A 26,956-nucleotide genomic window follows, 5' to 3' on the forward strand; every position below is an offset into this window, starting at 1 on the left:
TGGGTATGTATCTCTGATAAATACATGGGTTATTTTCCATGAATGTGATTTTAATTAGCCAACATGGAATCGTTCTATGATACTGTTATGTCTTATTCATTTACTCAAGGCTATGTTTAAAGATCTATCCATGTTGCTCTCTGTATCTCTAATTCATCACTTCCAGTTGCTGCAGAGTATTTTGTGATAAAAATTCTTCATATTTTATTTACCCATTCCCCTAGAGATGGATACTAGGTTGCTGCACACTCTCTATATGCAATGAACATCCTCATAAAGCTGCCCTTATACACAGAGGTGAGCCACTCGGGGGGATTACAGGGCCATAAGGATTACTCTCACCCAACTTCTCATGGTAAGGGTAGATTGTTCTCCCGAATGAATGCACTAGTCCACACGCCCATTATATTTTCATAAATGATTTATATAGAACACATTGAGTCTCAGAGACATATGGTGAGGTACTCAAGGTCAAATAGATAGTAAGTCTCAGGATTAAGATCCAAATCTTCTAATTCAGTTCTAAGTCTTTTTCCACTGGGAAAATGTCTTTCTGAGGAAACTTGCCCTTACCCACATGGTTGTGCACAAGCACAGATGCAAAGTTTAGCTGAATTACTCCCTAAGGGGTATAATTACCCTTCATTGCCCCTCATTCAATGATTATTTATTGAATGGCATCTACAGGAGACACTGCTGTTTTCCTTCATGAGGTCAAGGTTTTATTTCCGTTCATTATCAAAGCACCTACCAAGCAGGTATGTGCTAGGGATACACTCCTTCCTTTCCTAGAAGGAACTTACAATCAAATTTCCTCTCAGAACCACAGTCAACCCTAATACAGGTAGCAGGTTTTCGAGAACTTTCTGTAGTACTGTTTTCCTGCGTATGCATGTCATGCTCTCAGAATCCCTCAAAGTTAATCATTTTAGCTGGTCCCTGTTCTCCATTTCCAGAGACTACAAACTCCCTTGAAGTTCAGGTCTCAAATATCCAAGTCAGTAAAGAAGAAAGTTACAAGGCCAGTGGCCAGTACCCAGTGTGTAGCACTGTGATTTTGTTGGGAGTACAATGCTTTATGAGCAAGTATGGCAGACCATAAACTGGATCCATTTTAGCTGTGGTCGGTTATGCCCTTGGGTTTGAAATAATTACTTTCCTAGACATGTGGTTCCCAGATGAAATTCATGCTGTGATTTGATATTTTTAATGCAAAAAAAATTTTTTCTAGCAGAAATTCATCACCAGCTTGTCAAGGAATTTGATGACTAAAAATAATCTCCCCATAGAGTGCATGAATGTGGTGTGCAGACTCGGAAAGAAAGAACACACCAGCGAGTCCATGTGAAATGGAATTACATCACCAGTGAACTGGGGACCCACTTTTTGACCTGACTGGTATCCAAAGCCTGTCCCACATGTCAAAAAAATTTTGAATCTATTAAATAATAAATGATTTCAAAGGCTTACTGTGGACACTAGCCTTCAAATGTATTAATTCCCTAAAGGCAATTACAGAGAGTCCAGCACAAGATACTCTTAAAATTTCCCTTTTGATTCTGAGATGGAATTTGCACTTGATCCATGTCTACTCTGTACACAACTAGGTGGAAGGCATTCTTCTCCCTTCAGCAAATGGTTCTCTTAGTTCCTGGGGAAAGAAACCACCCAGTTGCTTCAAAAGAAGAAGAGTACTGAAGCCGGGACTTATCCCTGGGGCATGTGAGCAGCAATGGGTAATGAAAGATGAAAGCTCAGGACACGAACAGATTTATACTGAGTCTCCATGCCCAAGGCCATTATTAAGGCTCTCGGGGCCCGGGGCCGAATTTAATCTGCAAACTTCAAACCCAGGAGTAGAAGCCAACTGGGGGCTGTCGGAGGGAGGGAACCACACAGCTATCTGGGGGAAGAGCATTCTGTGCTGGGGAGGACATTTCTGCAGCTGGAGGCAGCAGCTCGTGGTTTCGAGGAAGTGCCTTGCTGGGTATGGTTGAGGACAAAAAGTGGCAGCAGCTATCTCACCAGGCTAGTTCTGCAATGTAGTTCTAAGAGTCGTTACTACAACGTTAGCCTAAAGCCCGTTTCCTCCAGCCTTTCCAATGCTTAGATGAGCTACTTAATAAATCCCTTTCTGCCTAAACTAGTGAGTATGGATTTTATCATTGAAACCAAGAACTCGGCCCAGTTTTAGAATCAGTCTTAGGGTTTTCCTTTGTGCTATTTAGTGTGTTCTACTGCTTTATCTGACTTATCAGTTTAAATGAAATCTTTTGACCCCCTGGCTATAAAAGATTAGGAAATATCAGCATAATTATCCTTCTCAATGTTTATTATACAACTTCCTGCTGGCCCCAAAGTCTCCAAGTTTTGGGCAGCTAGCTTTCCTAAATAATCCCTGTGGATAGTCATAATCCTAAATACCATATCTAGACTTCTTGGTGCCCGGTAGTCTCATTATCCGCCCCACAAACAAGATGCTAGCACAGTAGGAAGGAAGAACACTGGGGGGAGGATGAGGGATCCTTCCACTGAAACTCAAACCTACTCTGTGTCTAGCTGATTACCCAGGCCCTGGTATGTCTCTCCACAGGATGATGAGAAGATAGAGGACTACTCACCTCATCTCTTCTTGCTGACCCCTGGCGTGTAGGTTTCTTCAATAAAATCTGATCTTTAAACCATACTGCATGATGTTGACCCTATTTCATCATGTTTCTAAGCCCTGTTTCACCATGGGTGGCGACCACAAAAGGACGCACCTTACATTACAGTGAAGATCATTTCTCAGGATGTAAAAACCCCATAAGTCATCACAGAAGAGATCCATAACTGCAGCTTCGTGAATAAAAAAAAATCAATAAAGCAACAGTTACTCTAAGCAAAATCCAATGACAAACTGGGGGAATATTTGCACCTCGTATCACAAAGGGCTTATTTCCTTAATATATAAAATATATATTATATATAATATATATATAATATATATTATATATTATATATATATTATATAATATATATTATATATAAATATATATTATATATTTATATATAATATAATTATATAATATAATATAATATAATATAATATAATATATAATATATATATAATATAAAGAGTTCCAAATCAATAAGACCAACCCTCAATAGGCAAATGGGCTAATAAAATGGATAGACATTTTGTAGAAAAGGAAGTACAAAGGTAACACTAAGACAAGTGATTCTTAGATATACAAAAAGAGAAAATGTTATTTCAAAATATACTAAGACTCCATTTTGTACCTCCTAGAATGGCATAGACCAAAATGTATGATAGTCCATGGTGTTGACAACGATCTGGGGAAATGGGCATGCTTACTGATGGGAGTATGAATTGGTACAACCTCTAGGTATTGTTCAAATGATAAATGCACATACCCTTTTAACCCATATTCCAATCTTAGAGCTTTGTTCTACAGATACACTTGCATATATACAAACTGAATTATATACATTGCAGCACTGTTTGTGACAGCAAAATTTTTTAAATCACCTGAAAGCAGTAAGGAGAATAAGCAACTTCATCTTTGATGAAATGGCTAAGCCGCTTTCACCATGAACCTTAATATATATGAAGAAAGGCTGTTTTCTATGGTGATAATCCAACCTGAGAAAGGAGATTCAGGCAGGGAAATTGCATATTGCAGAGCTGGCAGAACTCAGCTCAAACATAAGTGGATTCCTGAGGTGCAAAACCAACAATACTTGCTTAGAACAAGAATTGGTGCAGGTCAGCTGTTGAAGTTTCCTCGGACCCTTTTGGAGACCACAGAGGGCAGGGGCAGCAGGTGAGGAAAGAAGGTTAACAGACCCACCATGGTGATGTCAGGTAGAAGAATGGCTGTCAGTAATAAGCTGCCCTGCAGTTGCTAACCTTCTCTGAAGAGGAGGAAAAGCTAGACCAGCTCACACAAGCACACATACAAACCCCGCTGATATCATGGGGGCTCGGGGAGAGGTTTGGCACTCTCCTCTGGTCCCTTCGCCACAAGAATTTCAGCAGATAGGTCGTCTCAGCAGAGGTGTCTCAGAAGACACTATTCATATCATATTCTGTGTGAACGGCGCCCCCTGGAGAGAATACAATATGGATGTTGTCCTTTGGAAATGGGTAGTGTATCAGCCCTGCAGGAAAAAGTGCCCTTACTAAAGGTGGGAAATAATCAAAAGGGGAAGAGCACAGCGCTTTACAAAAATACAAGAAAAAAGAAGGAAATCAAGAGGGAAAAATGACTAGCAGATAAAGAATAACAGCAGAAAAATCTTGCCACAAAGCCAGTGAAAATCATAACCAATCTCCATAAACTCGAGGAACTAAAGAAAAAATAACCTCTAGGGGGGCTTCCCTAGGGGGGCTTCCCTGGTGGCGCAGTGGTTGAGAGTCTGCCTGCCGATGCAGGGGACACAGGTTCGTGCCCTGGTCCGGGAAGATGCCACATGCCGCGGAGCGGCTGGGCCCGTGAGCCATGGCCGCTGAGCCTGCGCACCTGGAGCCTGTGCTCCATAATGGGAGAGGCCACAACAGTGAGAGGCACGCGTACCGCAAAAAAAAAAAAACAAAAACAAACAAACAAAAGAATATGTACCAATAAAGTTACTGGTCTTTAATGATAAAGAAAAAAAAATACTTTGAGCATTCATGCAAAATTATCAACTAATCTATAAAGGGAAAAAGTTTCAGATGAGCTTTAGACTTCTCCATAGTCACATTCAACAACAGAACACAGTGAGGCAATCCTTATAAAGAAAGGAGTGTGATCCAAGATTTTCATACTCAGCATATTTAATATAAACGCAACAGACAAATATTGTCAAACATGCCAAAAGTCAGGGAATATACAATTGTCCCTTCAATAACACAGGGGTTTGGGGCACTGACCCATGTGCAGTCAAAAATCTGCATATAACTTTTAAATCCTCCCAAATTTAACTACAAATAGCCTACTGTTGACCAGAAGCCTTACTGATAACAAAGTTGATTAACATATATTTTGTATGTTATATGTATTATATGCTGTATTCTTACAAAAAAGTAAGTTAGAGAAAAGAAAATGTTATTACTAAAAACATAAGGAAGACCCTGAGAAAACCATAATTCAAAAAGACACATGCACCCCAATGTTTATTACAAACTATTTACAATAGCCAGGACATGGAAGCAACCTAAATGTCCACTGAAAGATGAACGGGTAAAGAAGATATGGTACATATACACAGTGGAATATTACTCAGCCATTAAAAGGAATGAAATTGGGTCATTTGTAGAGATGTGGATGCACCTAGAGACAGAGTGAAGTAAGTCAGAAAGAGAAAAACAAATATCATATATTAACGCATATATGTGGAATCTAGAAAAATGGTACAGATGAGCCTATCTGCAAAGCAGAACTAGAGACACTGACATAGAGAACAAACGTATGGACCCCAAGTGGGGGAAGGGAGGTGGGATGAATTGGGAGATTGGGACTGACATGTATACACTGCTATGTATGGAACAGATAAGTAGTAAGAGCCTTCTGTATAGTATGGGTAACTCTACTCGATGCTCTGCAGTGACCTTGATGGGAGGGAAATCCAGAAAGGAGGGGATATGCGTATACATATGGCTGATTCACTTTGCTGTACAACAGAAACTAGCACAACATTGTGAAGCAACTATCCCCCGATTTAAAAAAAAAAAAAGAGAACATATATCTACAGTACTGTACTGTATTTATCAATACTGTAAGCTTACATCATGTTTACAAGATGAATTGTCTGTCAGTGCCTACATCAATATTGTTTTGCATGATACAAAACACTACGATGATCGGCTGATACTGTTCTTCCAATTACAAGAGAGGCGCACTAAACTGTAACGTAATTCTTTTAAGGTAAAGTTATAAAACAGTAAGAAAACTAACACATTATTAAGTTTATATTAAATATCACTCACCTTATGCCTAGGTAGGGATAGAATCTCCACTTCAATCCAAGTCTTGCACACAATGTTCTACACGATGAATACTTAGGTGATGATAATGATGATGATGACACAAAAATGTCTCATACAGTTCTTGCCATACAATTATTAGATTTTCACACAAACACACTCACATACATACACAGCAGATAAGTTTATTAAAGGTACAGCATGATGACTGTTTACTATTCATTAAGTGAAAGTGGATCATCATAAAGGTCTTCATTCTTTTTTCTTTTTTTAAAATTAATTTATTTATTTAATTTTGGCTGTGTTCTTCATTGCTGCATGTGGGCTTTCTCTAGTTGTGGTGATTGGGGGCTACTCTTCGTTGTGGTGCGCAGGCTTCTCATCGAGGTGGCTGCTTCTCTTGTTGCGGAGCACGGGCTCTAGGTGCATGGGCTTCAGTAGTTGTGGCGCGAGGGCTCAGTAGTTGTGGCTCGCAGGCTCTAGAGTGCAGGCTCAGTAGTTGTTGTGCACGGGCTTAGTTGCTCCGCGGCATGTGGGATCTTCCCGGACAAGGGCTTGAACCCGTGTGCCCTGCATTGGCAGGCGGATTCTTAACCACTGCACCACCAGGGAAGTCCAACGTCTTTATTCTTGACATCTTCATGTTGAGCAGCCTGAGGAAGAGGAGGAAGAGGAGGGGTTGGACTTGCTGTCTCAGGGGTGGCAGAGGTGCAAGAGGTGGAGAAGATGGAAGGGGCAGCAGGAGAGACAGGCATATTCAGTGTAACTTTACAGAAAGACATCATGATTTCTGCCTGACTTATTCCTTCTTCATTTCTCTTAAAATGTTTCTATACAGTACCAGTCATTCTTTCAGCATTTGCTTTAGTTTCAGTGCCCATATCATAGAAGGGTCCACGTCATAAAAGAAGTCAAAACCAGTCTTGAATAATCAAAATCCTTCTGCCAGATTGTCTAAGGTCCGTTTGTTTTCTGGCACTGCTTCTTCTACATCTTCTTCCTCATCGTCTGGCACTTGTTCCAAAGAACTCATACCCATCAAGTCATCTTCTGTTAATTCGTCCGGTATGATGTCTATTATATCTTAAATTTCTCCAAGATCTATGTCCTGAAACCCTTCACTCCCTCCCCCAACCTTTTTTGCCCTATCCACAATCTCTTTCTTGACTCCGTTGATTGGTTCTGTCATAAATCCAGTGAAGTCACACACGGCATCTGGACACAGTTTTCTCCAGCAGGAATTTATTATTTGGGGCTTGATGGCTTTCACAGCTTTTTCTCTAACAACGATGGCATCTTCATGGTGTAATCCTACCAGACATTCATGATGTTCTCTCTACTGGGGTTCTCTTCCATAGGGTTGACAATCCTTTCCAAAGAGTATTGTGTGTAATGAGCCTTAAAGGTCTTTATGATCCCCGACCTACAGGCTAAATTAGAGACGTTGTGTTTGGGGGCAAGTAAACCACTCAAACAGCTCACCTTTGGTGTTGAACTCACGGGGTTCTGGGTGGCCAGGGACATTGTACAATATCAAAAGAACTTTAAAAGGCTTACTGGAAAGGTGCTTCCTGACTTTGATGGAACCAATCCAGAAAAAGGGTTCTTATTGTCCAGGCCTTCTTGTACAGTCAAAAGATTGGCAGCTGGTGTTTATCTCTTCCCTTCAAGGCTTGGGGGTTAGCAGATTTATAGATACAGGCAGTCCTGATCGTAAACCCAACTGCATTTGCACAGAACAGTAGAGTGAGCCTATCCCTTCCAGCCTTAAATCCTGGTGCTTGATTCTCTTCCTTACTAATAAATGCCCTTCACGGCATTTTTTTTTTTTTCCAGAAAAGGGAACTTTCATCTGCATTAAAAACCTGTACAGGCAGATACCCTTTCTCATCAGTGGTTTTCTTAATGGTGTCTGGGAACTTGTCTGATGCCACTTGGTCAGCAGAAGCTGCTTCTCTTGTTATCTTGACGTTTTGAAAGCCAAACCTCTTTCTAAAATTATCAAACCATCCTGTTGGCATTAAATTCTCCAGCTTTAGATGCTTCACCTTCCTTTTGCTTTAAGTTGTCATAGCATGACCTTGCTTTTCCTTGAATTATATTAGCGTCTATAGGTATGCCTTTCTTACAGCAATCGTGCACCACATAAAACTGCATCTTCAATGCCAGGTAAAAAGGTATTTCGCAAAAAAGTGCAAGGTTTTCGCCCCTGCTGGTGTAGCTGCAGCAACAGTGGCTTCACGAGTTTCCTTTTCTTGTTTAAATGGCCCTTAACGCTGGGTTCATTTATCCTGAAATGGCTGCAACCACAGCTGCAGACCTCCATCTACGGTACATATCAAGCAATTTAACTTTTTCTTGTATCGTCATGCCTTTTCTCTGTTTCTTGGGAGCACTTCCAGCATCGGTAGTGGCACTTTGTGTGATTCCCATGTGTTATTCAAGGTTGCAGTATTGAAGTAAACACGAAGAAAAATATGCGAGACCCGCAGGAGATCACTTTTTACTACGACGTGCAATTTACTGGAGCCACCAACTGCTCATGCGGAGAAAATGTGTCACCCGGCATTTTATGTGAGCTCAGCACGATAGCAACAGGAGGTGGCTACGAAATTACTACAGCGGTACAGTATGTACCACAGTTGACTGTATGCAATTATGCCTTAATACCGATCTTTACTTTTGTTTACATTTCACTCAGCTGCGAATGGCGCAGTGTTTATTTGCATAAGTTTTGATAAATTTTAACTTTCATAATAGATTTGTTTATTTTTTTGGTAGTAGATGATAAAATGGACTAGTATCTACATAATACTTTATGCATTCATGACATAACTAACTTTTTCTTAATTTTTTTAATATTTCTAGGCTCCACAATTCATCTGTGAGCTTTTACAATTTGTCACAAATCTCCAAAAAATTTTCCAACATATTTATTGAAAAAAATCCATGTGTGAGTGAATTCTCAGTTTGAACCCATGTTGTTCAAGGGTGAACTGTTGTTCCTTTCTGGAAGAAAGTACTACAGGACAACCTTTAGCCAACCAAGAGACGACGGAGAATTTGGAGAGGTGCATTCATTAGATTAGAGCATAACACAAAAGACAAAGAAGAAGGCTCCTGCCCAGAAACTTACTGAAGACTCTTGACAGAAGCTGAGAGTGAAGCTTGTCAGAGGGGATCACCAAAGTAAGAAAGCCATGGCTCTGAATTGAGAGAATACAGAGCAAACTGCCTGGACTGGGCTAAACTGGAGAAGCAGCCAGACCTCAGATGGGTTTTAGGGCCAGGAGGGAAGGTGAATGGCCCAGGAAGTGCCATAAGGCCTCACCTGGCTGAGAGAACCAGGCCACAAGTCCTAGACCCCAGACTTCATCTGTGAGAACAAAGTAGCAAAGAGCACCCAGGCACCCCTGAGATCAGCAAGTACCAGACAGCATGTCTGAATCACAGTCCCTCCCCGCAACACCACAGGGGAGAAACAATAGCTCTGTCCCTCTACAAATCGAAACCAGGCTTAGGAACAGCAGGAGGGCACAGAGCAATTTTATCCAGTAAGAATAAACACTAACGTATATTAATTAAGCGCTTAGTGTGTGCTAAGCATGGTTATAAGCTCTTTACATGTATTACCTCATTTAATCGTCACAACTCTAAGAGGTAAATATTATTTTTACACCCATTTTAGAGATGCAGCAACTGAAGCACAGAGAGGTTAAGTAGAATGCCTCGGGCCACACAGAAAGTAAGTGGTTGAGCTGAAACATAAATACAGACAGCCTGGTTCCAGAGCCCATGCTCAAACCATTACGTAAATGGGTTATTTAAATCAGTCAACAAAGATAAATCTGAATCTTTATAACTATGGAACTGGTGAAGCAAATTATGTTATACCCCTTGAAATTTAATGTAGACATTACAAAGAAAGAAATAGCTTTATATGTGCTGGTATGTAATGATCTACAATATATATTAAGTGGAAAGAACAGAGTACAGAAAAGTGTGTTACATGCTACCTTTATAAGCAAAAGGTTTCATAGACACATGTACTTGTACCTGTATCGATACTTCTGGAAACATACTCCAGATCTCAAAATAGTTGTTACTTTTGGAGGGAGGGATAAGGAATCCAAGTGATCAGGGTTGAGGAGAAACCTGCTTTTCTCGCTCCTCCCTTTTGTGCCTTTTGAATTTTATACCATGCGCATATGTTGCCTAATCAAAAACAGGTGACCTAAATAGAGACAAAGACAGCTGAGGGGCCTCCCAGGGACATGAGATAATAAAGGCCATTTCACCAATTTGAGTGATGCCCTCTGGCAGGGAGAAAGTTTTGCTAGCAATAACTCTACAAGTAAAAGGAATTTCCTTCAGAAGAAAAAGAGAAAACAACATGACAGGATGTGTAAATGGGAGGTTTGACTCATGCCCCTAGTTTTGATAGATTTCAGATTCCAAAGTGAGGTGTGAGGCCATGTGGGAACTTCAAAGCAGGTGCCAAGAACAGGTTAGACAAGGAACCCACACTGAGGCCCTACCGTGTTGAAAGAGGAGAGAGGAAGAACTTTGGGAGGAGGGTTCCTCTGAAGGGAGCTTTGAAACCTTCCCCTCAAAGGTAAGGGAGCTTCAGTAGGACGCCCTGGAGACCCACTCCAAGTAGGGTTGCTTACAGGGGCCCGTGACTGAGAAAGCTAAATAAAGGTGACACAGGGGCTGCCCACACCCACAGCATGAGCAGGACCTCTCCTGCTGTCCAGACGTCATTTCAGTGGGTCCTGCCCTCGAGGGCAGCTTTGTGGTGTGAGGGGACATAGGTAGAAAGCAGACTGGCAGGAGCGGTGCCAAGAAGAGAGCAGAGGCAACCAATCAAAAGAAAGGGTGCGGGCTTCCCTGGTGGCGCAGTGGCTGAGAGTCCGCCTGCCGATGCAGGGGACACGGGTTCGTGCCCCAGTCTGGGAAGATCCCACATGCCGTGGAGCGGCTGGGCCCGTGAGCCATGGCCACTGAGCCTGCACGTCCGGAGCCTGTGCTCCGCAACGGGAGAAGCCACAACACTGAGAGGCCCGCGTACAGCAAAAAAAAAAAAAAAAGAAAGGGCACTTCTCAGGTCACAGGATGGGTCAGTGAAGGCCCAGGAGCAGAATGCATGAAGGACCTAGAAAACTGCCCATGAGAGTGGGCATCACTAGGCCCGGAGAAGGGAAGCCAGCCAGCCTCCACCAGGAAGCAAGGTACTTTCTTACCGCTCACTTCGCTCCTTGCTCTCATGCCTGCTCTTGGCTCCTCACAGACAGTGTCCAGCTGGGGAGAGGCACGTGAGCAAGAGACGCTGTTTCCCCCTCTCACCTTTCCTGGATCACAGACTCTCACCTGCAACAGGCCGCAGCTGAAGTAAGGGATAAGCTTTAATTACTAGGTTGAGGTTGTGTTTGGGACTTAAAGCCACCATAAGGATTCTTATTACCTGAAAGTGAGCAGAATGTGATGCAAGTGCTGGAATCTCCACCCAGAGGGGAAGGCAAGGGCTTCCCTCCCACAGAGAGCTTTAAAAAGAGAGTAGGAAATAAAAATAAGTTGCTTCTATGGTCACAAAGTACAAGTCCTGCTTGTTCAGTGAGCTGGTTACACAAAAGGATTGGTGTGAAAGAGAAAGAATTAAAAGGCTGCCAATATGTATGACTTCTACCAATTATCCATGTTTGAAAAAAAGTCATGTATAATGACAGAGTACACAAAATGTGTAATATCAATATGCAAATTAAAATCAAAGGCAGTGGATGGACCTAGAGTCTGTCATACAGAGTGAAGTAAGTCAGAAAGAGAAAAACAAATACCGTATGGTAACACATATATATGGAATCTAAAAAAACGCAGACGCAGACATACAGAATGGATTTGAGGACACGGGGAGGGGGAAGGGTAAGCTGGGACGAAGTGAGAGAGTGGCATGGACATATATACACTACCAAATGTAAAACATAGCTAGTGGGAAGCAGCTGCATAGCACAGAGAGATCAGCTCGGTACTTTGTGACCACCTAGAGGGGTGGGATAGGGAAGGTGGGAGGGAAACGCAAGAGAGAGGAGACATGGGGATATATGCGTATGTATAGCTGATTCACTTTGTTATACAGCAGAAACTAACTCGCCATTGTAAAGCAATTATACTCTAAAAAAGATGTTAAAAAAAATTCTTTGCTGAAACCCTTCAGGTAGTTCAGGGTATTTTGGGGCATGAGCCACCCATCTCCTTGCATGGCCCTGCAATAAATCTTTCTCTGCTCTAAAAAAAAAAAAAAAAAAAATCAAAGGCAGTGACTAGTACTCACCTGGTACAAGCTCATAATGGATGACTTAATTATACCCTTATGTCCACTGTCCCATATGTAAGAAGGCATATTGAGTCACTCTTCTCCCCCTATTTCCACCTCCCTCTTCCTGGAGGTTCTCTCCTAAAGATTCTATAAATTTATTTATCCAAATAAATCAAGTAAAGTTTTCTGTGCCCTCATTTTTAGTTCACAAGCTGTCTTCTGCTGTATTGGGGGCCAAATAACACATTTTATTTCTCCATGCCATGTGAAAATAAAGTAATTTTTAATTTTCTACATCCCACCTCTTCTCCATTACATCCTGAAATATAGAGATCTCTACTGAATATTACATGTGCAGTTTGGAGATTAGATCACTGAAACTGTGAACGTATTCTTCATTTTAGTATGATGTGATAGTTTTGAAAAGATAAGGCAGGAAGCACCCAGAAGTGACTTTATATTTTTCCATGTGCTTGAAATTAACTGATGGATATTCTCATATATTAATTAGAGAGACCCAGGTCAGTTATATTATAGATAATAAAACATTTACTCTTGGGACTTCCCTGGTGGTCCAGTGGCTAAGCCTCCGCACTCCCAATGTAGGGGGCCCGGGTTCAATCCCTGGTCGGGGAACTAGATCCCGCACGCGTGCTGCAACAAAGATCTCAAGTGCCTCAACTATTTGGCACAGCCAAATAAATAAATAAATATATTTTTAAAAATTTACTCTTAATCCTTGTAGATTGTTCAAAGACTATACAGTTAATTGCAGACATGTGCATTTTACTTTTGTTTCCAGACAATGCATCTCTGATTCCTTTGCAAAGCATGACAATCTCCTGAGCCAATACCTAATTTTGGAAGTTTAGTTCTCCTGGAGGAGAATTTTGTTTATACAGTGCACTCCCAGTGGTTGACAAAGGTTTAAGTGTTTGTTGTGTGTGTGTGTGTTAAGGGGTACAGTTCTTATGTGATGTTTCTGTGAACATCGTTCCCCAAAGTTTTGTAACTTATATACCAAACAAGGACTAATTTCTTAATATATCAAGAGTGCTTACTTGATATGAATAAGAAGACCAACCCACAGTAGAAAAATGGACCGAAAAAGAAAAGGTTTGGATCATTCCCAGGAAAGGACATCTCAATGAATCTTATACAAATGAAAAGCTTCATCATAATAAGAGAAATAAAATTTTAAATGATAATGTAATACCACTTTCACCTACAGATGGATAAAGATCAAAAAGTTTGATGACACATCTGAATTGACAAGATTGTAGAAAAGCAGGTACACATATCTACACAACTTTCTCAAAAGGGCTACTTGGCATTATCGATCAAAATGACAAAGGAAGATATGTGTTAGTCAAAACTTGCAGAACCCTATACTAAAAAGGGTAAAATTTGCTGTACATAAGTTATACCTTAATTTTTTTAATGAAAAAAGTTAATGTCAGTTGCCTCACAAGAAATTCTATATTGCCTTTAAAGAGAATGAGGGACTTCCCCCGTGGCGTCGTGGTTAAGAATCCGCCTGCCAATGCTGGGACCACGGGCTCGAGCCCTGGTCCAGGAAGATGCCACATGCCGCGGAGCAACTAAGCCCATGTGCCACAACCACTGAGCCTGCACTCTAGAGCCCGTGCTCTGCAACAAGAGAAGCCACCACAATGAGAAGCCTGCGCATTGCAACGAAGAGTAGCCCCGGCTCACCGCAACTAGAGAAAGCCCGCATGCAGTAAAGAAGACTCAACGCAGCCAAAATTAAACAAATACATAAATTTATAGAAAACAACAACAAAAAAAGAAAGAATATATTAAGTATGTAAAATGGAGAATACTAATTCAAATTCTTCTATATTGTATTGTATGATGAGTGAACATTATTATTTGGAGAAAAGACAGCAAAAATATTAGACATGACAAGTTATAAGTGCATTTATTCCCTAACAAGTATTTTCCATATTAATTTTTATGACATGTTCAGTATCTGAGGACACTTCTTGGTCATAAGAGATTCTGAACATTTGTATAGCTTTTGATAGCAGGTTAGATCTCTTTTGACAGCAAGTGAGAAAAGATCTGATCCAAATACTGGCTTAAACAAAACAGGAACTTACTTGATTATGTAACTGAACAGTCCAGGAATAGGGCTTGCTTCTACGCTGCTGTCTTGGATTAAAGGCTGAAAAGTATCACCAGGGTGCCTCTCACTCTCTCTCAGCTCTCTCTCTCTTCACAGGTCAGTTCTCACAGGGTTCCCCCTTAAGATGTCAAGATGGCTACAGCAACTCTGAGCCTTGCATTAAACATAAAAATCTAGCAGGACAGAGAATGAATCTCTCTCCCAGAAGTCCCAGCAAAAGTATCATTACTTCTCATTGATTCTGAATCAGTCTGGCCAGGGGAATGCAATATTTGGATTGATTTAGATCACAAGCTCTGTGCCTGAGCCAGGGGTGAAGCCACAGCCAAAGCAACCACACTGGGGAGGCAGGGATTTCCACAGATGGGAATGAGAGTCCAGTTACCAGCAGAAGGGTGGCTGCATGGTGGGCAGAGAACAGCTGTCAGTAAACAGCAGTAGCCTAGATAATTGGCGTGCAATGGAAATCCAGTAGGAATGAGGATCTACCGAGAAAGAGAGGCACACTGAGAGAATGAGGGTGAAAATACGAGATGTTTACAGCCATCACTTGACATTAATATTTTAAATTAAAAAGTCAGTGTTTCTGGACTTGATATGCAATTTCAAAAACAAAGAATAATTCATGTTCCTGGACTTGATGTGCAATTTCAAGACTCAAGAATAATTGCTTTATTCTTCAAAACTAAAAAAAACAAAAAACACTTCGTAAAATGAGCTTTGAGAAGAAAATTTTATCCTGAGAATTACTGCAAGTAGAAGATTACTCTCATGTAAAAGCATGTCAGAAATAAAAGACAGTGCTGGGAATCAGCTACTCAGTTCTAGATGGAATGTCTAATTTGAAAATGATTTATTCTTTTCCATGTAAGGCTCTTCTATAATATGTAAACTGGAGGTGATTTGTACAACTCGTGTAGTGCTAAGAGCTAGAGTAAGAAGTTTGGGTTAGAAGCAGAGTGACTTTTAAAAATAGTTTTACAGTCTGTTTCTATATTCTTCAAGTACTTAATGGCAAGAAATGTAGTCCAAAAAGTTTTTCTAAGTCACTGAAGAGAATGAATAATTATCAGAGGAAGAAAAACATTTTACTAGTTTCTGAAGAGGCATTATCCTGCCTTGGCACAGGGCCAGGTGGATTTAGTGTGTATAATTTCTCCTGAGCTCCTCTGGCAAGGCTATTAGTAGTCTACCCAGCAGCTATTGCCCACTTCTTTCTGGCTTAATAATAGTAATAATAATTACATACATAAAATAAAAGCCCTATTTCGATTGGGCAATGATGTGCCCATTTTCAGAGCCTAAGCAAATCATGTCACTCTCACTTCCCTTTTGTGAGTCTAGCGATGGACATGAGGTCAAATTCAGGCCCAAGACGTTTGCTGGGAGCCTCAATGTTTCTTCCTGCTTAGGGAGACTTAAGAGAAAGAGACAGCCCTTTTGCTTGTCTCCTTCCTTCCTGCTTGGGACTCGGCACTCTGAGGATACACTGTAGAGCAGCTGCGCCATCTGGTGGCCAGAACGGGCAGGACACGGGAACAGCCCTTGTGCCCGACCGTCATCCAGCTGCCGAGCACCCCAGTCATCAACCTGCTTTCACACGTTTTCTTAAGTGGCATATTATGGGTCATGTGCTTTGAGCAGTTTTAGTCGGATATTCTGTTTCTTTCAGCCAAAGTCATTCCTAAATGATATGGCTCCTCCTCAAATTTCTGACTCGGGATTGCCATAATAAATACCACACAGTTAAATTTTCCTCACAAAGACTAAAACAAAGGACTAAATAAATAAATAAATAAAACAAAGGACTGACCTTCAAAACTTCATTCTTGACGAACCACTATTTCTTACACTGTCCTATTTATTTAAGTTTGATCCAGTGTTCGCCCTTGGAAAATAAAATTCAAGCCAGACCCTTTTTTTTATCATTTCCTTCGGAAAGCTATTAAATAAATTACTGAGATGACATTCCGTCACAGCTGACACCTGTCCTCCTGTTTCAAATATGACAATCAGTAAACTTTGAGGAGGAAAGTGGAAAAGGAAAAACCCTCACTCAAAGCCATGCGGAGATACTGCAGACCTCCCCGACAAAAGAGCTTGAGTATAGACAGAATGACAGGACTTTGTAAAGAAAACTTAAGTATTAAACGGAATTCGACTAGATTACCTTTAAGGTTCCTCTCAGCTCTAAGATTCAAGGATTTTAATGGTCTTGGATCTCAAGCCTTTTTTTTTTCTTTTTCTTTTTTTTTTTTGGCTGCGCCACATGTCACACATCCTGCAGAATCTTAGTTCCCAAACCAAAGGGCCCAGGTCCTAACCACTAGACCGCCAGGGAATTCCCCTGGATCTCAAATCTTAAAACTGAAAAATGTTTTGTGTACGACTCTGCAAAACATTTCATTACCATCTTCTCTGCTTAAATATTTAATATATACCTGTTCTTTGCTTTCTGACTCCTTATTTCCTATCTTTAACATCATGTAACCCAAATTCTATACCACACCTCTATACTAAAAGTGTTCTTAGTTTACTAATGACTGAAGATTCAAACTAAATCCAACACATTTTTCTTAATCTTTTTTAAATTAGATATTTTTTCTGCAAACGTGCAAAGAATCTCCATGTATTTTTTAGAATCCTCATTCTTGTATAAATGCCTACAAAATTAAAATTTGAATTCCTCGGTACCATTGGTATATTTGTAGCCCATATCTTTCTTGTCAGTTTTTGCATATGCCTTTCATTTTTTTTCCCCAGCTTTATATTGAGATACTATTGACATATAACAAGAAAATTTAAGGTGTACAACGTGATGATTTAATACATGTATATATTGCAAAATGATTACCACAATAAGGTTAGTTAACACCACCATTCCTTCACATAATTATCTTTTTGTGTGTGTGGTGAGAACATTTAAGATCCACTCTCAACAACTTTTAAGTGTATAATACAGTACCGTTAATTATAGTCACCACACTGTACATTAGATCCTCAGAACTTATTCATCTTAGAGCTGGAAGTTTGTGCCCTTCTTAATCTTTATCCTCCCTGGACTGTCTATTTTCCAACCCCTGCATGAAATTCTCTCCTTCCTTCCATCACATTCCTGAAACTTGAGGGTTTTTATTTTTCTTTGTAATCTTTATTAAGATACAACCAAAACATCTGGGGGAACTTTTTAAAATTGCACACATCCAAACTCTAGTCCCAGAATTATGATTCAGTGGGCCAGGTGTGGGGTGCTTTGACCAAACAACCTATGTTTTTAGGGTACACGTTTCCCCTAATCTCTTCTCCCATCAATTCTGTTTTGTAAGCAGGGAAGAAATGGGAAATGGCTGTTGGTTAGGCTACCAAGTTCTGTTCAACATCACACAGTTAAATTTGGGTTTTATGCTACTGAGGAAAAAGGGTTGGCCTTGCTATTAAAAGAGACAAAGGGGAACTTCTTTGCACATAAGAAAATATCCACTCACCAGAAGGAAAAGAATGATAAATTAAGCTTTGTTAAAAGTAATAACTTCTACTTACCAAAAGACACCATTAAGAGAATGGAAAGGTAAGCCACAGAATGGGAAATTATATTTGAACCATATATTATTGAAAAGAGGCTTGTATCCAGAATGTATAAAAAACTTACAAAGCAGTAAGAAAAATATGGACAACTCAATATTTATGAGGAATTCTGGAAACTGCCTGTGGGAGAGCCAGTTTTCAAACATTTACTGGCCCTAGAGGATGTGAAGCCATCTTACAAAAATGTTAGCCAAGTAAGAACTTTCTAACTCCCCATCTTGCCTTCCTACCTCACTCCTGTTCTCACCTCTCTCGCAGCTCCTTGCAGAGTTACAAAGAGCACAGAGCTTATAGGGCGGAGGTGAGTAAGAATAAGAAGAGCAGTACACACAGGTGTGTACTTGCAGCAGGTACCAGAAGGGAAAACTTAATTACTGACTTGAGGCTATTTTCACACAGCATTTTAGGGATATTTTCACTAGGTATAAAATTCTGGGTTGGCAGCTCTTTAGCTCAGCACATTAAAGGTATCATTACTCAATCTTTTGGCTTCAGTGACTGCTGCTAAGAATTCAGCCATCAGTCTAACTATTGCTTCTTTGACAGTCAACTGTCTTAAGTTGCTGCTATTAAGAGCAGCAACTTAAGCTGCTCTTAATAGTTTCTCTTTGCCTTTGGTTTTCTTGGTTTCCCTATGATGTGACTATGTGTGGCTTTCCTTTTACAAGTCTTCTTGTGATTCACCAGGCTTCTTGAATTCGTAGGTTGAGGTCTAGAGCTGAAAGATTCCCAGCCATTATCTCATTAAATGTTGCTTCTGTCCCATTGTCTTTTACTTCTTTTAAAACTCCAATTAAACAAGTTAGACATTTTCATTCTGCTCTCTTTTCTTCTTCCATTGTTTTTTCTCTTTGTGCTTCATTCTGTGTGGTTTCTTTTGTCTTCATGTACACTAATTCTTTCTTAACTGTATCTAATTTGTCCTTAAATGCATTCGCTGATTTCATTTAGGTTACTCTATTTTTTACCATTAGAAATTCTATTTGGTTCTTTTTCAACTCTGATGTGTTACTTTTTAAAAATTCTGTACAGTTTTCTACTAAAATATTCAAGCTTCCCTTTTATCTACTTCACTTTGATAAGCATAGCTGCTTTACAATCTGTATCTGGAATTCTTGAGGATCTGTTTTAGTAGTCTGTTATATTTTATTTTTCTTGTTCATGGCATTTTTCATCTTGTATACCTGATTCTTTTTTACTGTGTCCTGACAATTTTATTTTTAATTATTTGTAAAAAAAATTTGAGGCCTGCAGTGATGTTCTCTTTCTCCAAAGAGAATTTTCATTGCTTCTGCCAGGCAGTTGGAGGCACAAACAATCCAAGATTACCCTAATCCAATTTCACAGATTGACATTTTCTGGGCTGCACAGATGACTCAAGAGCAGACTGCAGTACAATTCACCCTTATTTCTAGTGTCCGTCCTTCTAGTCTCAACTCAAGGTGCAGGGCCCTTACTGTGGTGGGCCATGGACTCCAACTTTTGTCTTCCTAGCCCCAAAGGCAGTCAGGTCTCTCAACTCCCTGTTCTGTATTACTAGACATCCTCAGAACAAAGTGACACCACTTCCAGGCACATCTCTGTGGATTTTCCTCTTCTCCAGGACCTTAGCCTAGGAATTTCTCACTATTTGTTAATTTGCTATTTCTAGAAAGATGATGTTATATCTTGTTCAGCATTCTAGCTGTCTTCAACAGAGGATTTGTCTAAATTATTTAACTCCTCATTCCTGGAAGTAGAAGTGTACCCTCTACTTTTTCATCTCTTCCTACTTACCATCCTGTATCTTTCTGAGGAAGCATATACTGAGTGGAAACAATGAAAGTTGGGTTCTGGTATTACCTTCTCCATTCATTTGTATGGCTTAGAGCAAATTACCTAACTTTTGGCTCTCAATTTTGTGGAAACAAATTAAAATTAACCCGTCCATCTCTTTAAGGAAATTAAAGGAAAACATTAAAGGAAAAACATATCATGTAGTCCTAAAAGAACTTTTGTGCTGTCCTCCAAAATGGCTTAGCCTGTGCTGATATATATAGCAAATTGCAACCTTATAAACTAAATAAAAATTTGTTTGGTTACCTAATTATTCAGATTTAATCAAGATGTTAAATAATATTAAATTTGACCATGTTTTATATTAATCATAGGTGATATAGACTTCTATTGTGCTCTCTTCTCATTCAACATGAAAAAATAAGAATTCGTTTGCCATCATTTTTAAAAATAAGAGATACATACAAATATTAAGGTTTCAAATCTGTATGAATGTCAAAGATTATAAATTATGTTTCAGATAATTATGGCAAGTTTAAAACATAGCAATTGTAAGATAGTATTGTTAATGTGTTAACCAGGATAGATTAGTTATGCTGCAGAATTAAATAATCCCAAACTTTTGTTGGTTTAACCCATTAACGTTTATTTTTCACTTACATGAAGTTAGCTGCAGGTACCGTGGCTCCTCTGGACATCTCCCTTCTAAGCACACCTGACATCCAGGCTATTCCCATCTTTTGGTTACACCATCTCGACATTTAGCTTCTACTGTTGTAATGGCAGGAAAAGAGAGAGGCATCAAGAACTAACAAGTGCTCTTTTCTCTACACTTTGTCCCAGAAGTGACACATGTCACTTCCACTCACATCTCATTTGTCATAACTAGTCACATAGACCCACTTAACTACAAGGGAGCTGGGAAATGCATGGGAGCACATGGATATTCAGTGACTAATAAATTATAATAAATTCCATCACTTTAGATGTGATTGAACTTAAAATGAACTCCTTGAAATATTTCCAAGTAGTTGTTCCCAAAACAATAGGAAAATCATGGTGTGATTTCCAACATTTGAAGAAGCAAATCCTCTGCTGTCTCTCCCCTGCAGTGGTTAATTTTTTAAGAGGCTCTGACAGCTTCAAAACATAAAACACAGCATGGAACTTTGTTTATTCTTGGATAGTTGCCTTATATTTAAAAGGCAGGAGTTGGATTAAATGATCTCTAATGTCACTTAATCCTTGAAATGATTGTTTAAACAACCAAAAACAGTTATTTTCTATTTCAACTTGGAATCATTTTAATTCAGAATTCTGATTTTCTTAACCAAAACGAATTATGCACTAGAAGTTCCAGCCCCTTGGAAAAGAACATTTGGTAAGTGAACTAGCGATAAGGTAAATCTCATGCAACTGGTTTGTGTCACACAGGATTTCTCTACTAGGACCTTCATTTTTTTTTTTTTTTCTTTTTGCAGTACGCGGGCCTCTCACTGTCGTGGCCTCTCCCGTTGCGGAGCACAGGCTCCGGACGCATAGGCTCAGCGGCCATGGCTCACGGGCCCAGCCGCTCTGCGGCATGTGGGATCTTCCCGGACCGGGGCACGAACCCGCATCCCCTGCATCGGCAGGCGGATTCTCAACCACTGCGTCAACCAGGGAAGCCCGGGACCTTCAGTTTTTTAATGAAGGCATTTTGTTAAGCAACATAAGTTAAAAAAATATGGAAACACCATTTCTCAGGTGCAATGGCAAGGGGTAAGACCAGTTTATTCAAAAAATTAACATGAGCTTACATCATTAAAGCTTTGCTCTTCATATATAAGTTAGCATGCCTGAGTTTTAGCAGGAGAATTCTTTAGTAAGAAAATTTTGCGAAGTTTGTTAATAATGTTTCCTGTGTTCTGTTTATTGGTAAGATGTTGAGAGACTACTGGTAATAATCTCTAAACTTTTCATTGCAAAATCAGATCCTAGAGGGTCTAAACAGGTAGATGAAGCAGATACAGGGGAGTTATGGAGACAGGATGGAGCTTGTTTAAAGTGGGGACCAGTACCAGCATATTGTTATGCAAGAATTTGGGTTCACGGTGTCAAGATCTTCCAATTTAGGAGTGAAGGAAAGAGAGCTGTTAAGAAGGGAAGGAGGATGCTGGTTTAGAATGGAAGAGGCAGGGATTGTTGGGAGAAGGGAGAAAGACATTAGCTTGATTTCTACACTTTCCTTCCCTCTCGGTCAAGCAATGTCCTCCTTATGTGAGATGTAAGAGGAAGGGAAACTAGGAAAGCAAAGGCTGTTGGATAGACAAAAGTAAAAGTTAAAATGGTAACAAGGCTCTCTTAGAAGTCAAAGACCAAAAATAAAAGAGGCAAGGATTAATAACAACAGTAATAGTAATAGTAGTAACTAACAGTTATTGAGAATTTACTGTGTTCCAGGTCATATTTTAAGAGCTTTACATGTAATTATTTATTTAATCCTCATACCACTGTGTAGTAAAGAATTTGACCTCCATAGAGAGGTCTGGCCTTTGTCCTAGCTCTGGGAGATAACCTCTACACTCTTGGAATTTTCCAAGTGGCAAAAGTGTCTCTGTTATTCATGGTGGGTCCCTTGGACCACACCTGACATTTATGCTAACAAGGTGACCCATGGTGGGCCCCTAGGTAGTTTATGCTAATAAGACAATTCAAGGTGGGGGCTGGCCAGGAAGAAAATAGGGTTGTCATATCATCATTTCTAATTTACCTTTTTGTTCTGGAGTTCTTAGCTAATACAGTCATGTAAAATAAATAAACAAATAAAGATTGGAAAGACAGAAACAAAACTTCGTTATCTGTAGATGATAAAACACTAGAATTAAAGAGAGTTTAGCAAGTTTGCAGGAAATCACGTGTGAACATCAAAAAATCAATTGTATTTATATTCACCAGCAATAATAATTAGAAAATGTAAAGATACTCTTGTTCTAAGAATCAAATACTAACAAGTTTCTGTTTTCAGGTAAAATGAAGTAAGCATATTTCCAATCTTTCCCACTGAATGCAGCTATAAAATGGACAGAACGCATGAATCAGTCCTCTGATGACTCTAAACATAAATAGGAAAAATTCTCAACATCACTAGCCATCAAGGAAATGCAAATAAAAATCACAATGAGATACCACTTCACACCCCCTCTGATGGCAATAATAAAAAAGAGAGGCACTTTTTGGCGAGGATGTGGAGAAATTAGAACACTTATACAATGCTGAGAGGAATGTAAGATGGTGTGGCCACATATTGAAGAGAAATCCAAGAGAACTGAAACCTACCCCCACAAAAACTTGTACACAAATGTTCACAGTATCATTATTCATAATCGACAGAAGTGGGAACAACCCAAATGCCCATCAACTAGTGAATGGATAAACAAAATGTGATATATCTATACAATAGAATATTATTCAGCCATAAAAGGGAACAAAGAATGGATTCAGGCTAGAACATGGATGAACCTTGAAAATATTACGCTAAATGAGAAAGCCAGACAGAAAAGGCACATATTGTATGATTTCAAAATCTGTATTAGTCAGGGCTCTCCAGAGTAGGAACTGGCTCACACGACTGTGGGGCCTGGCAAGTTCAAAACTGGCCAGCAGGCTAGACATTCAGAGAAGAGCTGATGTTGTAGGCTTGAGTCCAAGGCAGAATTCTCTCTTCCTCCAGGGACTCAAGCTTTTTTTTCCTAAGGTCTTCAACTGATTGAATGAGTGACTTCTAATGGGTATGGGCTTTCTTTCTCAGGTGATAAAAATATTCTGGAATTAGATAGTGATGATGGTTACACAATTCTGTGACTATATAAAAAGCCACTGAAATGTACATTTTAAAAGGTTGAATTTTATAATGTGTGAATTATATCTCAGTAAAGGTGTTATTTAAAAAATTCTAGCGGAAGTTTTTATAAATATAGACAAGCCAATTCTAAAACTTATTGGAAAGACAAAGGAACTAAAATGATGAAACCAATGTTGAAATAGAAGAATTTGAAGGAAATGCACTATTCAATCTTAAGATTTGCTATAAAGCTACAGTAATCAAGAGCGCTACCATGCATTCAGTCCTGATTCCTAAGATAAAGAGATTTTAATATGAGGAAATTTTTTTAATCTAAAAATTTTTGTCACTTATTTATTCCATTTTTTATATATTCTCATTTCCAAAAAAAGGATATTAGTCACCTTACCAAAATAAATACAGTATTGAATGAATGAATGAATGAATAAAAGACAAGTGAAAACGTAAGATTAAAACAAAGTCCAAAAGTCACTTAAAAGTAATAAACAAACATACAAACCATAAGATCCTCTCCACCCTCTAGTAGATTTAGCTAAGAACTTTCCTAGAAGCCAGCCCCCAAAAAGAAAAGTCAGTTGCATGTCCACAGTATTCATAAGATAAAAGATAAAAGCAGATACTCAAGAGAGAATACTGATTCCTGATTTTGCAAATTGAGAGAAATTTCTCCCATTTAGGAAAACACAAGTGTGTGGGGTGAGTAGGGTATAAAATGTTGACAGCCTTGGAGCCAGCAGCTTCAGCAGTGACAAGTAGAAGTATTGCTGGCACAAACATCAACAATTTGACACTGGGAATCGGCAGCCTGGGAACAGAGATCAGTAAGAGTCAGCAGCCAGCAGCGGTGTGGCCTTTAGTTGGCCTTTGAAAAAAGACAGCAAGAACAGAAACTTCAAGGCAGCCAAGAGAACAAATTCACAGCACACTTGTGAAATACCACATAGATTCCGAGAACTCTTTACAAGGAACAGAGGTGGGGAGAAGAGATAGAGAAATATTGCTATGTGACTATTATTCCGGTCCTCAGACCACCTATGTCAGCAGTCCCCAACCTTCTTGGCACCAGGGACTGGTTTCATGGAAGACAATCTTTCCATGCACGGGCTGGGGGGGAGGTGGGGGGGCAGGGGATGGTTCAGGTGGTAATGCGAGCGATGGGGAGTGATGGGGAGCGGCAGATGAAGCTTCCCTCGCTCACCTGCCGCTCACCTCCTGCCGTGCGGCCCAGTTCCTAACAGGCTGCAGCCTGGTACCAGTCCATGGCCTGGGGGGGGTTCCCTGACCTATGTGATATGTTTATCTTTTCTTTCTTTCTTTTCTTTCTTTCTTTTATTATTTTTGTCTGCGTTGGGTCTTAGTTGTGGCACATGGGATCTTCATTGAGGCATGTGGGATCTTTCATTGCAGTGCGAGAGCTCTTCATTGTGGAGCTCAGGCTCCTCTCCAGTTGTGGCGTGCAGGCTTTTCTCTTCTCTGGTTGTGGTGCGCAGGCTCCAGGGCACATGGGGTTTGTAGTTTGAGGCACGTGGGCTCTCGTTGAGACACGCAAGCTCAGTAGTTGTGGCACACGGGCTTAGCTGCCCCGCGGCATATGGGATCTTTGATCTCTGACCAGGGGTAGAACCTGCATCCCCTACATTGTGAGGCGGATTCTTTACCACTGTACCACCAGGGAAGTCCCCTGTTTTTCTTCTCATTTTTTTGTTTTTATGAGACCAACCCATGAATCTGTTTAAAAAAATTAAAGAGAACTGTGTTTACAGTGGACAATAGCAGAAGTCTGCCCCTTTGAGCTTTATTCCCAAATTCCCACTCCTCTTAAGCAATTTCTTTAAATTTTTTTGGCTCTTTCTTCTGGTTTTAACTCCATTTATATAAATTATGTGCTTACATTGCCATTTTTAAATTTTTTTATGTTAGCTATTACCTATTGACTTGCTGTTATGGTAAATGAAGATTTAGTTCTCTTAAGTCATCTCCCTCAAATATATTTGCTCACATATACTTCCTCATTCCCATTTACCAAATTAGTTACATTGGCATTTTTGTTTAAATAAATGTTTATTATTTATATTATTATGATTCCTTTCTATTATTCACAGCTGTGTGATAGTGTATACTATGATAACATTTCATACTTGAACAACTTTATGTTCTTCCTGATATTGATAATTGCCTCAGGGTCTTTTTGTTACTTGTTTGCTTATTTCCCAAGTCAAAATCACTAATTCAACTCCAAACTATCCAATAGAACTAAAAATCATTTCTGAATACATTAATTTATTTATTTGTGGCCGTGTGGCTTGTGGGATCTTAATTCCCTGACAAGGGATCGAACCCATGCCCCCTGAAGTGGAAGCACAGAGTGTTAACCACTGGACCACCAGGGAAGTCCCCTGAATACATTAAAATACATCAGATAATCTAGAAGTAGTTTTCTCCCTGGAAGTATCCCTCTTGGAGCCCTCTGCCTTCATTCTCTTAACTGTACTGGTCACTCACTAGGCCTACTGCCCAGCTGTCATCCTGAAACTTCCCATCACTAAAATCCTGGGAATTCTTTTCCCCTTGCTTATATGTTAGATCTTCTGTTTCCTGGATCCAGTGTCTTTCTCTTTCTTGGCTTCTTCCTTTTTCACATCATTCAGTGTTCCTGAATAAAAGTGTCATTATTTTACCCTTCTTATTAGAGTGATAATATGCCTAGGTATAGAATTTTAGATTGGAAATCATTTTTATTCAGAATTTTAAAGCACTGCTTCATTTTTTTCTCCAGACTAATTCAACGTTCTTGTTTTGTTTTGTTTGTTTTCTGAGTCCTGGCTTGCTTCTCCTTTCTTTGAATTTTCGCTATGGCTTGTTTGTGCATTTATTTTTGGTTGTCTTTGTCTCTCTTAAGTCTTTTTCAAATACCTAGTACACTTTTGCTGTCCATTCATATTTTTAAATAAGGCACTAAAACACTGATTCAAAGATTTGAGTATCCTGTATGGGACTCTCTGTACTTCCTGGACTTGAGTGTTTCCTTTCTCATGTTAGGGAAGTTTTCAGCTATAACATCTTCAAATATTTTCTCAGGCCCTTTCCCTTTCTCTTTCTCTTCTCCTTCTGGGACCCCTATAATGAGAATGTTGGTGCATTTAATATTGTCCCAGAGGTCTCTGAGATTGTCCTCATTTCTTTTCATTATTTTTTCTTTATTCTGTTCTGTGGCAGTGAATTCCAACACTCTGTCTTCCAGCTCACTTATTCGTTCTTCTGCCTCAGTTATTTTGCTATTGATTCCCTCTAGTGTATTTTTCATTTCAGTTATTGTAG

At 39.7% G+C, this 26,956-nt stretch overlaps 1 long non-coding RNA gene across 1 annotated transcript in view; it reads right to left on the reverse strand.

Annotated features, from left to right (window-relative positions):
* The window catches only part of LOC132531734 (uncharacterized), a 70,486-nt gene that overhangs the window by 16,838 nt on the left and 26,692 nt on the right, over positions 1-26,956 (reverse strand). The window contains exon 2 of the long non-coding RNA XR_009544203.1: positions 20,455-20,565. This is a non-coding gene — a long non-coding RNA (uncharacterized LOC132531734). The remainder of the gene's footprint in view (positions 1-20,454; positions 20,566-26,956) is intronic.

This window comes from Lagenorhynchus albirostris, chromosome 13, assembly GCF_949774975.1.
Source record: "Lagenorhynchus albirostris chromosome 13, mLagAlb1.1, whole genome shotgun sequence".
Lineage (NCBI taxonomy): Eukaryota > Metazoa > Chordata > Mammalia > Artiodactyla > Delphinidae > Lagenorhynchus > Lagenorhynchus albirostris.